Source organism: Apodemus sylvaticus, chromosome 7 (genome assembly GCF_947179515.1).
Source record: "Apodemus sylvaticus chromosome 7, mApoSyl1.1, whole genome shotgun sequence".
NCBI lineage: Eukaryota > Metazoa > Chordata > Mammalia > Rodentia > Muridae > Apodemus > Apodemus sylvaticus.
Window position 1 is genome coordinate 71,595,582 of NC_067478.1, and position 15,650 is coordinate 71,611,231.

The following is a 15,650-nucleotide window of genomic DNA, read 5'->3' on the forward strand; positions in this document are numbered from 1 at the left end:
GTGGAGTCGGAACCCTCACTTTGCCATGACCATTGCTAAGTCACCCTCGGCGCCCCCTCCTTATGAGGCACGCCGCGGAACCTTCTCTTTCCTACCAGAGAGGGTGAGGAGAAAGCTCCGGATGTCCTTTCCCGTCTTTGAAAGCCTGGAGAACACTGATCGGGCGTATGCCCCAGTGGAATATAGTAGGATTAAAGAACTGGCTGAGGCCATTAGAAAATATGGGGTCTCGGCCAATTTCACATTGGGCCAGTTAGACCGGCTGGCAGGGGATGCCATGACACCCACCGATTGGCAGACGGTGGCCAAGGCCACGCTTCTCAGCATGGGGCAGTACCTAGAATGGAAGGCCTTATGGCACGAGGCAGCCCAAGATCAGGCTAGGGACAATGCTGCCTCCCTAACACCCGAACAGCAGCAATGGACTTTTGACATGCTAACGGGACAAGGGCGCTATGCCGCCAATCAAATCAACTACCCATGGGGGGGTATACCAACAGATATCAAGTACAGCAATCAGGGCATGGAAAGCTCTTTCAAAAAGAGGGGAGGGAAGTAATCAGCTTACCAAGATCATACAGGGGACCCAGGAACCTTTCTCTGATTTTGTGGCTAGAATGACTGAAGCGGCAGGGCGAATCTTTGGGGACTCTGAGGCCACCATGCCCTTTATAGAGCAACTCACCTTTGAGCAGGCCACGCAGGAATGCTGCACAGCAATAGCTCCCCGAAAGAACAAAGGCTTGCAAGATTGGCTCAGAGTGTGCCGGGAGCTAGGTGGCCCACTAACTAATGCAGGACTAGCTGCCACCATCTTACAGTCTCAGAAACGCCCTCCTCGGGGCCCTGACAGGCACGTCTGCTTTAATTGCGGAAAGCCTGGGCACATGAAGAGGGATTGCAAGAGTCAGAAAAATTCCCTGATGCTTTGTACCAGAAAAGAAGCCTGAGACATTGTTACTCGATGTCAGAACTGCTGTCAGTTCCTTCCCACCCCCCATACGGGCGTGAATCCTAGGGGGATTTCCCCACTACAGGTCTGGCAGATGGATGTCACCCACCTGCCCTCATTTGGGAGACTCCAATATGTTCATGTGTCTATAGACACATGTTCTGGCATTCTCCATGCCACACCTCTGCGGAAAAAACCTCCCAAGTCATTCAACATTGCCTCGAGGCATGGAGCGTCTGGGGGAAACCTAAATGTTTGAAAACTGATAATGGACCTGCTTACACCTCTCAAAAATTTAAACAATTCTGCTTACAAATGCAGGTTATCCATATCACAGGTCTGCCTTATAACCCTCAGGGACAAGGCATTATCGAGCGAGCCCAACGTACGCTCAAATCCTATTTAATAAAACAAAAAGGGGGAATAGCAGAGGACTTACCCCCTATACCAAGGGTTGCTATAGCGGTAGCACTCTTTACTATGAATTTTTTGAATTTGGACGACCACTGTCGAGAACCACAAAGACCTAAAAGAACTAGTAAAGTGGAAGGATGTGCTAACCAATGAATGGAAAGGCCTGGATCCTATTCTAATAAGATCCAGGGGAGCTGTTTGTGTTTTTCCACAGAATGAAGAGAATCCTTTTTGGGTCCCCGAAAGGCTTGCTCAATCATTGGACCAAGGAAAAACTACAACCCGGCCAGTCGATAAAGATGAACAAGCCCCTTCTGCTGCTGAAACTGATGAACTGAGTCAAGTTTGCTCAAGGAGAACCACGCTGGGGGATCATGTCAACCTTTCCCCTACCTATGCCGAATTGGACCTCCGAGTTCGAGCAGACGCTTCGCGAGCTTCGAACCGCAGTGCTCCAGATTAACTCCACACGACTTGATCTATCCTTCACCAGAGGATTGTCCTCCTGGGTGTTTCCTACTTCAAGGAATGGGTCGGGGTGGGAATGTTTGGCATGGCTTTCTGCTGCGGGCTGGTGTTACTGTTATGGCTAGTCTGCAGGCTCAGAACCCAAAGTAAACGAGACAAAGTGATCATTGCGCAGGCACTTGCGGCTCTGGAGAATGGAACCTCCACAGAAGTATGGCTGTCAATCCTGAGGCAATAGAAAGCCGGCCCAAACAGCTCTTGCACGCCTGGAGTTAAGCTCATTGCACATGGCAGAGTGTTGGACTGGCACCTGGGGAAGGTTGTTGAACAAGGTATCGCATGGAGGCTAAATCACCTCCAGGAGGCATATCGCCCAGCATAGGGGTTACCTGCCCAAGTCTCTCCTCTCCCAAAAAACGGCAGAGGACAGGTCGAGGATACCCCGGACGTAGCAAGGAGTCTAGGGGATATCCCCGTACATCGTCTGATTTCTTATCGTACATGGTCTGATTTCTCACAGGGAGGGACGATCTCTGTCTCCACCTTCTAACCAGGTTATCTGTTAGCCCTCATAGTAAATCAAAAAGGGTGAGATGTCGGGAGCCGCCTGAATGCTCCTACGTCCTCCATTACAAGATGGCGCCTACTTCCTGTTCTTGCTGAGCCGTAAACAGGCCGAGTGCGCATGCCCGAGCAGAGTTTCCCGCCACTGAGTCTCTGCCTACCTCGTGGCGTCATACTGGGTGATGAGCCGCAGCCAACCAGGGTACGCCACGTCCAAGGCGGGAGGACTTGCCTATATAAGACTTGGGTTCGCGCTCCCTCGGGGTCTCCGCCCTGTAAGCTTATGCTCTCCCTCTCAAGATGCATTAAAGCTTTCTACAGAAGGATCCTAAGTGTGCCGCGTCGTTCTTGCTGGCGAGAAGGTAGCGCGGGACAACAGAGAAATCTAGAAAACTCTCTGAACCCCAGGGGTGCCACCTACTTAGTGAAGGGCTCTGCAAGCAGGAGTGTTTGATACTGGTTCTTGGTGCTGAGCAATCAGGAATGCATGGTAAGTGTAAGAGACTTGGCATTTCATAGGACCAGAGCATGGACTGGGGTCATGAAAGCAAGAGGCTTTCTTATAAAAAGAAACTCTCACCTTCTCTCTGGAGGGGACCAGCTAGGAGCACACAGGGCATAAGATCAGTGGAGCAGCTGGGACTGAAATCTTCCTGCCACCATTTGCTCCAGGGAGCCAGGAGACAGCCTTCTGTGCACAGCCCACCAGGAGAGAGTGATTTTTCACTTCTGAGCGCAGAGATGAGATCTCCACCTTCTCTCTGGAGGGGACCAGCTAGGAGCACACAGGGCCTAAGATCAGTGGAGCAGCTGGGACAGAAGTCTTCCTGCCGCCATTTGCACCAGGGAGCCGGGAAACTCCATAGCCGTCTGTGCATAGCTGGCCAGGAGAGAGTGATCTCCCAGCAGTGCTTTCACTTTTGAACTCAGAGGAGTAAGGACACAGTCTTACAGGCCCACAGGAGGAACAAATTCCAGCCAGAGACAACAATACCAACTACCAGCAGATGGTGAAAGGCAAGCACAAGAACCCTACCAACAGAAACCAAGGTCACGTGGCAACATTAGAACCCAGTTCTCCCACCACAGCAAGTCCTGGACACCCTAAAACACTGGAAAAGCAAAAGTTAGATTTAAAATCGTATCTCATGATGCTGATAGAGGGCTTCAAGAAAGAATTAACTCCCTAAAAGAAATACAGGAGAACATCAGTCAACAGGTAAAAGCCTTTAAAGAGGAAACACAAAAATCCCTTAAAGAAATACTGGAGATCATGTGTCAACAGGCAGAAGCCCTTAAAGAAGAAACACAAAAATCCCTTAAAGAATTACAAGAAAACACAGTCAAGTGAAGGAACTGAACAAAACCATCCAGGATCTAAAAGTGGCAGTAGAAACAATAAAGAAATCATAAAGTGAGACATCTCTGGAGATAGAAAACCTTGGAAAGAATTCAGGAGTCATAGATGCAAGCATCAACAACAGAATACAAGAGATAGAAACAAGAACCCCAGGTGCTCAAGATACCATAGTAAACATTGACTCAACAGTCAAAGAAAATGCATAATGCATAAAGCTGGTAATCCCAAACATCCAGGAACTCCAGGACACAATGAGAAGAACAAACCTAAGGGTTATAGTTATAGAAGAGAGCGAGGATTTATATCTTAAAGGCCCAGTAAATATCTTCAACAAAATTGTAGAAGAAAACTTCCCTAACCTAGAGAAAGAGATGCCCATGAACATACAAGAAGCTTTCAGAACTCCAAACAGACTGGACCAGAACAGAAATTCCTCCCAGCACATAATAATCAAAACACCAAATGCACTAAACAAAGAATATTAAAAGCAGTAAGGGAAAAAGGGCAAGTAACTTATAAAGGCAGACCTATCAGAATTACACCAGACTTCTCACCAGAGACGATGAAAGCTAGAAGATCATGGACAGACCTCATTCAGACCCTAAGAGAACACAAATGCTAGCCCAGCCTACTATACCCAGCAAAACTCTCAATCATCATAGATGGAGAAACCAAGATATTCCATGATAAAACCAAATTTACACAATATCTGTCCACAAATCCAGTCCTACAAAGGATAATTGATGGAAAATGTCAACACAAGGAGGGAAACTACACCCTAGAAAAAGCAAGAGAGTAATCTTGCAACAAACCCAAAAGAAGATACCCATACAAACATAAAAATAACATCAAAAATAACAGGAAGCAACAATAACTTTTCCTTAATATCTTTTAACAACAATGGACTCAACTCCCCAATAAAAAGACATAGACTAACAAAATATTTTTCATGTAAATCTTCAATTTTATCAGAAAATGTTTGTAATTCCTTTTAATTAATTTAGTAATTTTTATGTCTACCATTTTATCTGCATTATTTTTCATGATAATCTTCAATTTTAATATGTCTTTCTGTATATTTCCTCTATTTTATGAGAAATGTTTTCAATGTAAATCTTTGATTTTATCACAAATGTTTCTAATTCCACCTTCAATTAATTTAGAAAGAGTTTTTTATATCTATCCTTTTATATATAAAATTATAAAATTTGCATGAAATAGTCAATTTTAATGGGTTTGTGTATATATTTCTTGAATTTTACCAGAAATATTTTCCATGTAAATATTCAATTTTACCTGAAAATGTTTATAATTCCACCTTCAATCAACTTAGAATTATCTTTATGCCTATCATTTTATCTGTATTATTTCCATGATAATTTTTAATTTTAACATGTTTTTCTATATATTTCTTTATTTTTTTCAGAAATATTTTCCACATAAATCTTCAACTTTATCAAAAAATGTTTATATTTCCCCTTTCAATCAACTTAGGAATACTTTTATGCCTACCATTATTTTATCTATATAAAATGTTCCATGATAGTCTTCAATTCTAACATGTTTTTCTACACTTTTCTACAATTGTATCAGAAATATTTTTCATGTAAATCTTCAATTCTTTCATAAAATGTTTCTATTCCATATTTCAATTAATTTAGCAATGTTTTACATGTCTACCACTTTACTCTTTAATTTTCCATGAAAATTGTCAATTTTAACGTGTTTTTCTATATATCTCTTCTATGTTATCTGAAATATTTTCTATGTAAATCTTTAATTTTATCATATTGTGTTTTTACTTCCCTTTTCAATAATAATAATAATAAAAAGAAACTCTGTGGCTGGGCATGGTGGTATCCGTCTGTAATCACAGTCCTGGGAGGCTGGAGCAGGGAGATCGAAACGTTCTTGCACTAATAGCACTCACTATTCTTTCAGCTAGAGCTGGGAACGTGGCTGAGTACTGCTCTTAGAGAGGTGCTGAGCTGATTCCCAGTACTACACTGGTAACTCATGACAGCCTCAATCCAAGGGATCTGACATTCTCCCTTGGCCTCAATAAACACAGCATTCATCTGCACAAACCCATTCACACAGACACACAGACACACAGAAAGACAGGCAGGCAGGTGCGCACGCGCACACACACACACACACACATCAAAAAGCAGGCATAGTGGCACACTCCAGCACTTGGGAGGCAGAGCAGGTGGATCTCTGAGTCTGGTCTACTTAGTTCCAGAACAGCCTGAGTTACATAGAGAGACCCTGACTGAAAGCACTACCACCACCACCACTACAAAAAAGAAATAACAACCGAAAAGCTAAGCCAAACCAAACAATATCAAAATAAATAATATATAATAATCTTAAACACCACTAAAACTCCAAACAAAAAACCCAAACACACACACACACACACACACACACACACACAGAGAGAGAGAGAGAGAGAGAGAGAGAGAGAGAGAGAGAGAGAGAAGTCTCTAAAGACTGAAGATCTACCACTGAGCTACATCTACAACTCTTGGAGTCTTTTTCTTTTCAATACACAAGGTTCTGAGTTCTATTCCCATCCACATTCCCACTGCAGAAAAAGAAGACTCCACAGTGTAAACACGCATAGGGATGGGTAATAACTGGTTTTCAGGGGTTATCACAAGAGGCATCGGAGTGCCCTCTCTAAACCCTTAGTCATTACTCATGTTTTTTTTACTGCAACTTCCTGGTATTTTCTGCCTGAGAGCATTCTAGGTTCAGAAGTGCCAGGAGTGGGCAGTGCTTTGGTGGAATGTCTGGACTTTTGTACAGAAGACCCCCAGGAGGGCCAAGTTCTAGTTAGTAACCCACATTCGTACCATGTTCATTAAGAGCGTGCCCACATTAGTAACATAATTATTGTTGTTTTCTACATTGTTTTCTTTGACTTCCTTGTTTCTTTTAAAGCAGTCATTTGTATCTTCTCCCTAACTGCAGAGTCTGACACTGGAAAAACCAGCCTCTTTGGTTTCCTGTTGTTCTGATAAAATACCCTGACAGAAGCAACTTAAGGGACACAGTTATTCACATTATATTCACAATCAAAGGCAGGAAGCAATGAAGAAATGCATCTGTACTACTGCTTAAATCCCTTTTTGCACTCTTAATAGTTCAGGGTCCCTTGCTAGGGAATGGTGCCACAGTGTACGGGTCTTCTCACTTCAATTAACAAAATCAAGATATTCCTCCATAGATGTAGCTTTAGACCAACCTAATGCAGGCCATCCTTTGTTGAAACTCCCTTTCTGGGTGATTTTAGACCATGCCAAGTTGACCATTAACAGTACCCGCCACACCCAGCCTAAAGATAATGGCTGGAGAGATGGTTCAGAAGTTAAAGCACTGGTTGATCTTTCTGAGGACCCTGGTTTGATTCTCAGCACACACATGGTAGCTTATAACCATTATGACTTCACTTCCAATGGATCTGATGTCCTCTTCTGGCCTCCAAGGGCACCAGGCATATATGTGGTACAAAGACATGTATTTGTATATGTATGTGTATGTATACATATATGTGTATATATATATGTATATATATATATGAAAACATATATATATATATGAAAACACATATACATGCAATAAATTAAATAGATCTGAAAAAAGATAATGGATCTTCCCTTTCTTAGATCCATCTGCCCTATTTCCTTGGGTGGATTGATCACCTTTCTGGTGTTCACTTGCTTCATTTATAAATGAGGATAATAGTGATTGCTTCATAAGATAGGCACAAGGCTTAGCATCTCCTTTGATGGATCAAAGGTTCAGTAAAAGCTGATATTCTCACTTGATAAATGATCTGTAGTAGATGTTGTCCTGGAGATCCGTGGGTGGGCATGCCACATTTGGCCATAGTTCGTCAAGGAAGATAAGCAGCTTGGAACTGGCCCTGTGGGTGACTAGATTGATGCCCCTAATAATTTGTGCCTCCCTACAATGGGATTAAACACTACTATTCGTCATGTGACTTTCCTCATCATCTGGTGTAGGGAGCATTTTAGGTCTAACTTTATGACATGCTTTGAGTAAACGCATGGGAGCAGATGTGACATCCCTCAAGCTTGAAATGTTAATGTTATTACACAGTTTGGCTCAAAAGTGACTCTCCCACTTCTGCCTATTAAAAAAACACACATTCCCATTGCTGGTACACAGTAGGAGTTAAATATTCATTGACTGTTTATTATGCACCAGGTAGTGTTTCATATATAAAGTATGTCTACAGGTGTGTAATCACTAGTGTTAATTGTCTGCATGATAAAGTAGAGAATTACCCAGGAAACAGCCCTCTCAGCATGCCTGTGGGGAATTACCTTCTTTTTAACAATATTTATTTGCTAGGCAGTGGTGGCACCACGCCTTTAATCTCAGCACTTGGAAGGCAGAGGCAGGTGGATTTCTGAGTTTAAGGCCAGCCTGGTCAACAGAGGGAGTTCCAGGACACCCAGGGCTACATAGAGAGAAACCCTGTCTTGAAAAAACCAAAAAAAAAAAATTTTTTTTATTTACATATGTCATGACCTGCACAGCTTGGGGACTGCCCTAACTGGGTCTCTGGGGGATAGAGAAATGACAGGCACACATGCAGAAAAGCTGGGATTGGATAGGCTGTGCATTCTGATGGAGATGCACCAACAACAGCCTGGATATTCAGCACATTTATGATATGCAGCAAATGAGGAGAAGGCTGGTGAGCTGATCTCCCTGAGTTCCAGGAGACCTCTGTAGAGGAGCAGCCTCAGGCTCTAGTTGAGCAATCTGGAGGAGGAAGCTGTGGTCAGCGTCTAGATGCGGAGCCTGCAGTTGATACTTTGTGCACACACTGGTTAGAGCTAAAGGTTAAAAGTTCCTGAATACCTTTTGCTGTACCAGGGAAAGTTTTTGCCATTTCTGTATGTCTAAGTCATTGGGGTCCTTGATATGGCTGTGCTCATAACAATAATACACATTCGCTCAGGATTTCACCTGCTCCTCATATGGAATTGAACCTCTGGAAGAGCAGCAGAGCCACCTCTCTGTCTGTCTGTCTGTCTGCCTACCTGTCTGTCTGTGTGTACGTGCACATGCATGTGCAAGTGAACACGTGGAACAAATCACATGTGGAGATCAGAGGACAACTTGTGGGAAGCAGTTCTCGCCTTCCAATTGTGGTTTCTGGAGATTGTTTTCAGGTCCTCAGACTCGATGGCAAGGTTTTTTGTTTTTGTTTTTGTTTTGTTTTTTTTGTTTTGTTTTTTTTTTTTTTTGTTTTTTCACTGTTTCCTTCATCTCACTTGTTCTTGAATGAGTACTTTATCACAACAACAAGGAAAAAACTAAGACAGTGTCTTATTTATTTTATCTTCAGAAACCACTGAAGCTTGGGTCCTGTGATTTTTTTTTTTTTTTTTTTTACTGCTATTTCCCATAACTGCAGGTCACTGGGGACAAGCATCAAGTTCACATTTGCACTCTAGGAAGGGGAAGTTGAACTCTTCTACCCATCTTTTATGTTGTGTCTTCTTGTAAGTGATCAACAAATGCTGGTTAAATAAGCATTTGTTAAATGATGGTCACTATAACACAGTTATTCCCCTCCATTCACGAAAGTGCCACAAGTGCAATGGGCACAATGCTTCTTCATGAACACCAGGAGAGGGCATCGGATCCCATTACAGATGGTTGTGAGCCACCATGTGGTCGCCAGGACCCCTGGGAGAGCAGTCAGTGCTCTTAATCACTGAACCATCTCTTCAGTCCACTATCTCATTTTTTAAAATCTTAAGAGTCTTGATTCAGTGATCAGGGTAAGGTTATTTATGAATAGTACGGATATTATATGAGAATACCAACACCTTCTCTGTAAGGCCCATATGAGCTACAAATTATCTCTTACCAATTCCATGTGGAATCCAGATAGCCACCCTGAGGGAGCATTATAATCTCCACAGGTCCCCCTTTGTCTAAGTGGTCTGTCTCAGGCCTCACAAGTTCATCGGTTCTCCCTGTAGCTTTGTAAACCAGCATAAACTTGCTTTATTTCAGGGATAGACAGCAGTGAAGTAATATAAACATACTGATCAATTTTTGTGTGCTGTTAACCTTTTCTGAGAAACTGGATGCAGGGTGGATTCCACACTACCATTCTTGACCCAAGCATTCTTATATAAAGTGCCCACCAAAGCCCCTTGTCTGGGGGCAGGCTGGCTTCTTGCTTCTGCGACAGGCAGAGAGTAGAGCAAAATAACCCAAGAGTAAAAACATTGTGCTCTTGAGAACAGCTCGAAGGTGCACCTGAAGGACTTTGGGGTTAGGTGGGGACTATCGGCAGCAGGATGAGGAAGGGGCTTAAAGGGGGGAGTATAGGGGGTTAGGTGAGTGTGGCTAGGCGGCGTGGGGGAAGGTATCCAGGCGGGCCCTTGCCTGGGCACCTCTGCCCCTGAGGGACCACACACACACAGACATGGTATAGAATAGAGTTTATTCAGAATAGGGGATTGGAGTTAGTGGTAGAGAGAGAGAGAGGTAGAGAGAGAGAGAGAGGAGAGAGAGAGAGAGAGAGAGAGAGAGAGAGAGAGAGAGAGAGAGAGTGGAGGCCGGCCATGACCACGTGGAGGGGGGGAAGAGCCCCAGGAGCAGAGAGGTGAGAGAGTATGGGAGAGCGGAGAGCAAAAAGAGAGAGGAGGGGCAAGTAGCCCCTCTTATAGTGGGCCAGATCTCTGGGGCGGGGCATACCTGGCTATTGCCAGGTAGGTGTGGGGTGGAGCTTAGACAAAACCCCAACAGCACCTTCCCCAAATGTGACTACGGTTTGTCCCGTGGTATACGTCTGCCTTCAGTGTGAACAGGAAGCCAGGAACTCTTTGACAAAGAGTTCAGTGGGGGAAGCTGCAGCATGGCTGTCCCCTGACCCCACCCCAGGCCTCTGCTGGATGTTGTCAGCCTGGTGGAGTGAGGCTTACTCAGCATCTGCTACTTGCTGTTTGCTCTTTTACTTTTGCTTGCTACCTGCTTACTATACTCAGTCATTTTGAAACGGGAAGAACAGGGGCTGGAGAGGCGGCTCTGTGGTTCAGAGCACTGGCTGCTTTTGTAGAGGAACCGGGGTCCAATGTCCAGCACCCTAATGGCAGATCACAGCCATCTCCAGCCCCTGGGGATCGTTCCATGTGCTTTCCTGACTTCTACAGGCACTGCATGTATATGGCACACAGACATATACACTAGGAAAACTCCCTGAATAAAATATAATTATGGAAAATTAAAAATAAATGGAAAGTATAGCTGTCGTAGAACAAGCTATCATAGAGTTAGCGACCATGTGTGCGTACTTAGGACAGATCTAAAAGAGAACCCAGTTCTCCTGTCTGTAAGCTGGGACTCTTCCTTCTGATTGGTCCGGTGGCTTCTGCTGCTTCTGCCCAGGATGCTCAGCCTCCTTCTGGTCTCTGCTGCACTTGTTCTTGCCTGCTTTTCTCTCCCTCCCTTTCCATGCCAGCTGTGGGAGTGAGGCCCCAGTGCTGGCAGGCTAGAGCCACACAATGGGCCCTTAGTCTGGGCAAAGAATCCCTGCAGTGTATCCCGCCCACTGAAGCCCTCTTCCAGGCCCAGGATGGTGTGGGCGAGGGATCGAAGCAATTGGTTGGCAGGACAGGGGATGGCCTCGGCTGTGGAGAGCCCACGGGGTTTTACTATGTAAACACCACTCACAATGGCTGCCTGTCTTCCTGCTCCAGCTCTGTGTCTCCGAGGAGTCTCAGCTACACTAGTTCTGCGCTTGTGAGAACTTTGGCCTCTTCTCATCTTGCTGTTAGCATCTGTATATTATTATCTCTTTCCTTTTTTTGTCCTTTTTTCTTTTCTGTCTTTTTTTTTCAGAGCCACTCCCCATCCTTCTATTCCTTTTTTTCCCTTTCTTTTTTTTGCTGTGTAGATAAACTGGCTTTGAACTTGCACTGACCCCAGTGCCTGTGTCTTGGAAGGGCTAGGATTATTAAAGTGGATCAACACCACACACCACCTGCACTCTCTCTCTCTCTCTCTCTCTGTCTCTCTCTGTCTCTGTCTCTCTCAGGTCTCACTATGTAGACCTTAGTGAGGAACTGTCCTGGAACTCACTATGAAGATTAAACTGTCTTTGAACTCACAGATTGGACTGTCTCTGGCTCCCAAGCACAGAGATTAAAGACATGCATCACCATGCCTGCCTCTACTATTTATTTCATTTTATCAAGCTATATATTTCTTTTAAAAAAAGGATTTACTTATGTTTATTTTATATGTATAAATGTTCTACCTGCATCCACGAGTGTGCACTATGTACATGCCTGTTGGACATGGGGTTATGGTACCAACTGGAACTGGGGTTATGGTACCAACATATGGTACCATATACCAACATATTATTATTGTTATTGTTATTGTTACCAACATACCAACAACATTTACTAGGAATCAAACCCCAATCCTTTGCAAGAGCAGTTAAGAGTTAAAGAGTGGTTAAGTACACTTAACCACTGAGCCATTTCTCCAGACCTTCATCAAGCTGCTTCTTACTCTTTCCCGGTACATCCCACAGGTCTCTGAGAATGGTATGGGGGTTATTCTCCCCACTTTACAGATTTGGAAGTTAAGGCATTGGTGGCTGGCACTACTTTACGTTTCTCCTTTTTATGCACTCACTGTGCTCTTGTTCCCAAGGTGCCCACCTACCACCTGAACGAGGCTTGGCCGAATATCTAGTACCCTGGACAGCTCCCGAAAGGTGTGGAGGCGATGGTGCCTTCCTTCTCGCGAGCGCTAGTGGACCAGCCTTAGGAGCGGAGTGGGAGTCTCGCGAGAGTAGTTGCAGCAAGCAGGGAGGCTCGGGAGCGCGCGGGCCCGCTTCGGACGCGCGCACACACTCCCCGCCCCCAATCCGGGAGCCGCTCGCGGCCGGCTCCGCGCCTGATCGCCCGGTGCAGCGCAGCTCAGCGCGGTGCAACGCGACTGCCTTTCTGCAGCTAAGCGGTCGGGGTTGGTGAGTCCTGGGCCTGGAGACCCGAAGAGGGCTCTGCAGGGAAGCTGTGGGCTGGGCTGGAGAGGTGTCAGCCGCTCCGATTTTCTGCCTTCCAAGCGTCCCTTTTCATTTGAGGGGGCAGGTCGAGCTGCTGGAGAGGTGGGGAGTCGAGGTGACCTTTCCTGCTTGGGGTGGTGAAGAGCTCACTGGATACCCTCAAACCCTCCTCCCCATCCCTGTTTCCCCATTCTCTGTCCCCGCAGAGGGAGCCCGGGATTTGGGTGACGTCAGGCCCTTGGATGGAGCCGCAGCTTTGGGCCCTCCACCCCACAAACCCCGAGTCCCACCTGGCATTCCCTGGGAGCCGGCCTCCTCCTTTTGGGATGGCGCATGCAGCCGGGGATGGGAACGTCTGGGATCTGGTGACGGTCGTGTCGTAAATGGCACCTGCAGGTGGACCCAAGTTGTACTCACCCCTGGGAGGCCGACCTTTGTATCGCGGGTCTGAGCAGCCTGAGTTTTGGAGGAGGGGGATGGGTGCAATGCCTAGGGCCTGGCTACCCCCAGGGCTTTGGGTAGTGGGATGGGGGTGCTGGGTGTAGCGCATCCAACATTAGCACCAGTTAGTCACGAGGAAGGGGAGATGTGTAAGAACCAATCCCTGTCCTTGCCTTGGGGTTCTCCTAATCTAGAGTCTGGGGGAGTCAAGTGAGACTAGGACTGATAATTGGTTGTTAAAGGCCGACTTGAGATCAGCAAAGGCCAGGGCTGGAGACAGAGACAAGAGGCAGCAGCTGTCAGGAGGAGACTTTCTGGAGGTGGGGTTTGGGTTTTGGGAGGCGAGAGAGGGCATCTCAGGGTGGTAATGGACAAAGTTCAGAGGTGGGCATGAAGCGCTGCTGCCCCACCCCAGCTTGTCCGTGGTGTGTGTGTGGGAGGGATGGTCTAGAGAAATTTGCAACCCGTGCGTTACCCATTATGTCTTCACCATCAGGACTGTGAAAGAGGGAGACGGTTCTGGCAGGGCCACGACGCTTGGCAGAGAGATTTTGCTTGGGATTGCTAGTTTAGCTTCTGTGGGAACTTGGAAAGACAGGGCCAGTTCTCCATTGCTGAGAGAATCATGTCACGGATGGGTCATCGAAAATGGAGTGTTAATAGAGGGGATTAGGAGTCTTGGGCCATTTCTATTTTTCTTTCCTTTATGTTTTAAAATTGTAGTACACACACACACACACACACACACACACGGGTGTTTTGCCTGCATGTGTGTGCACCATTGTGTGCAGTGTCCTCTCACAGCGCTGGATCCCATGGAGTTACAAATGGCTGTAGCTGCTGTGTGGATGCCGGGGAAAGTCTGGTCCTCTGGAAGAACAGTCAGTGCTCTTTACCACAGAGCCATCTCTCCAGCCCCAATGTGGTTGTTTCTTTAGGCCCCCTCTCTGGTTGGTCACTGCTGAACAAGTTGATACCCCTCTATGGGTATCTTTCTGCTAACTCTTTCTCTAGGGACAAGATAAGTGGAATAAGTAGAGACCTCCCTTGAGGAAGTGTCTTGTTCTAGTTTAAGCGAACCCTCTGAGTTCTCCCTTTTCCCTCTTCCTCTCTGCCTGTCTGGCCTCCTCTCCACCAGATTTCCTCTCCGCGCTATACTTCCTGCCTTGCTGTCAGTTTGGGGTCTGAAGCTTTCCTGAAGGAAGTGTGACGCAGCGGGGTTAGCAGAGCCGCTGGCCGTTGCCTGTTTAGGGGAAGGCAGTGGTCTTCCTGGGGAGGGTACCCAAGCTTTAAGTATGAGAATGGGGCGAGTGTACCCAGTGTGGGGCCCAGTATGCTCCGGCCTGATCTGAAATCTTCTCTCCATCACAGACCTGACTTTCTCTACTGCGGGGCCTGTTCCTCTAACCTCATACTAATAAGCAAAACAAATTAGCATCTGGGTTCAACCTCCAGATTGTGTGGAGTTCAGTAGGAAGGCACAGGCCTGTAATCCCAGCAGTTGGAAGGCTGAGGCAGGAGGATTTAAGATCAGCCTGGGCTATTGAGCAAAGCTCTATATCAAAACAAAACAGCCTCCACCTGGGAGGGATGCGAGGTGGCCTGATGGGTGAGCTGAGCTGAGCACTGGTGACTGCTTTAGAATTTATGCAGTAGGAAGCGGAACAGCCATGTTTGGGAAGGATCACAGCGGAGGTGTGGGAAGTGATAGGGTTAGGGAAGGTGATAGGCTGCTGATTTGGGGTCACTGGGGTGGCTAGACTGTATTCTCCAAAATGTTGTGTGTATAGAAGTTTCAGCCTCTGGTAGAGAAAGAGGGTAATGGGGAGGAGGAATCTGTAGCTGTTTGGCAAATGCCAGGATATGTACCTGCAGGAGGTACCATACCACAGCGGCACCAGCAGCCCAGGGAGTGCTGTTTTTTGAGGGTGATTCATAGCTCTGGGCTTCAGGAGTGCAGATGGGATTGAGATCAGGAGGAGAGGGTCAGAGGTCATGCAGGAAGTAAAAGCGAATGACCAACTCTGTGCCAGAGATGAGGGGCTCTTGCTGGCCAGCTGAGAACATGTGGAACTAGCCTCGGGCCCCTGGCTGTGCCTGGAGGCCCATACCATGGACTTTCATTTTTACAATTGCAGGACCAGCCATGCTAAAGAATTGAGTGAATTACAGTCTAGGTTTCATAAACAACCTTCATTCAGGTTCTGTTGGATCAGGTGTGATGGCATGTGCCCGTACTCAGCGGCTAAGGTAGGGTTGCTGGAATTTCAAGGCTAGTTTGGCTTACATAGTTTCAGGCCACCCAGGGATACCTAGCAAGATTTATGTGTGGTACTTATTTGATGATAAGATGTTTGGCGAAGCCCACATTC

The 15,650-nt window shown here is 46.2% G+C and overlaps 1 protein-coding gene and 1 pseudogene across 4 annotated transcripts in view; both read left to right on the forward strand.

The window, feature by feature from the left end:
* LOC127689722 (igE-binding protein-like) lies at positions 1-12,805 on the forward strand (annotated as a pseudogene).
* Positions 12,689-15,650, forward strand: part of Scamp5 (secretory carrier membrane protein 5) — a 25,427-nt gene continuing 22,465 nt past the window's right edge. For 2 of the 4 annotated variants that reach the window (XM_052188235.1, XM_052188240.1), the window contains exon 1: positions 12,689-12,801. The gene's annotated coding sequence lies outside the window, so the exon portion shown is untranslated. Of the gene's footprint in view, positions 12,802-13,099; positions 13,234-15,650 lie in introns of those variants that run through there. The other 2 variants (XM_052188237.1, XM_052188239.1) reach the window with 2 other exon arrangements.